The sequence below is a fragment of the Primulina tabacum genome, chromosome 8 (assembly GCF_025594145.1).
Source record: "Primulina tabacum isolate GXHZ01 chromosome 8, ASM2559414v2, whole genome shotgun sequence".
Lineage (NCBI taxonomy): Eukaryota > Viridiplantae > Streptophyta > Magnoliopsida > Lamiales > Gesneriaceae > Primulina > Primulina tabacum.
In genome coordinates this window covers 32624635-32626348 of record NC_134557.1, presented here as the reverse complement: position 1 = coordinate 32626348, position 1714 = coordinate 32624635, and positions in this window count along the sequence as shown.

Below are 1714 nucleotides of genomic sequence, written 5' to 3'. Positions count from 1 at the left end.
ATGATTCATCTAGAACTGGATAGTGAAGATGATGCAGAACCTAGTGTTAAAGATGCTCAAAATCCAGAACCAGGCATTCCTCTGGTAGAACCAATTGTTCAGACACAGGATTTAACAGAACCAGAAGTGGACATTTCAGAACCTGCTACTACTTTAGCTGAGCCTGATTTAAATCCATCAAACCATGAAGAAATTTCTTTAAACCCTTTAGTCTGGAGAAAATCTCATCCTCCATCGTTGGTTATTGGTAATCCAGCAGCTCCATTAAGAACAAGAAGGCAAATGATTAATGAATATATGCATGCTGCTTTTATCTCTCAGGATGAACCAAAGAAAATTGAAGAAGCTCTTCTGGATCCCAGTTGGATCGAAGATATGCAAGAAGAGCTGAATCAATTAAAAAGAAATGAAGTTTGGTTTCTTGTACCTAGACCAACTCATCAAGCTGTTATTGGAACATGGTGGGTGTTTAGAAACAAACTAAATGAAGAAGACACTGTGGTCAGAAATAAAGCAAGACTGGTAGCTCAAGGTTTCAAACAAGAAAAAGGAATAGACTATGATGAAACCTATGCACCAGTAGCAAGGCTTAAAGCAATCAGAATATTTTTAACCTTTGTTGCTTTCAAAAATATCAAGGTTTATTAGATGGACGTGAAAAGCACCTTCCTAAATTGTCTACTGCAGGAAGAAGTCTACGTTGAACAACCTCCAGGTTTTATCGATCATTTATTACCAAATCATGTATTTAAATTACACAAAGCCCTGTATGATTTAAAACAGGCACCTCGAGCTTGGTATGGCACACTCTTACTATTTCTAGTCAATCATGATTTTACTATCGGCACAGTAGACAAAACTTTGTTCACTTTAGTTAAAAATAAGCACATTCTGTTAGTACATATTTATGTTGATGGCATTATCTTTGGGTCAAATAACCCCAATTTTGTGCAAAGTTTTCCAATTTAATGCAGGAACAATTTGAAATGAGCATGATGGGAGAATTAACATTCTTCCTAGGACTGCAGATCAAGCAACTTGATACTGGAATCTTCATAAATCAGGCTAAGTATACTAAGGAACTACTGAAAAAGTTTTGCATGGAAACATGCTCTACTGCTTCTACTCCTATGAGCTCATCTATTAAACTTGACAAGGATGAAAATGGAATTTCAGTAGAGGTAACTCAGAATCGTGGTCTTATTGGATCACTGTTATATCTTACTGCCAGTAGACCTTGATATTATGTTTGTTATCTGTATTTGTGCAAGATTTCAATCTAACCCTAAGCAATCACATTACATTGCTGCTAAGCGCATACTGAAATATTTGAAGGGCACTCAAAATGTCGGCCTATGGTATCCTAATGATTCATCTTTCAATCTTATTGGATATTCAGATGCTGATTATGCAGGTTGCAAATTGGACAGGAAAAACACAAGTGGTTTTTGTCAATTTCTTGGTGATAGGCTAATCTCCTGGTTTAGTAAAAAGCAGACTTCCATAGCTACGTCTATTGCAGAAGCAGAATAACTTGCTTCTGGAAGCTGCTGCTCTCAAATATTGTGGATGCAACAACAACTTAAAGACTACGAAGTTCAAGCTTCTGAATCACCTATCTTCTGTGACAATACAAGTGCTATAACAATCAGGCAAAATCTAGTACTTCATTCCAGAACAAAGCACATAGATATCAGACATCATTTCATTAGAT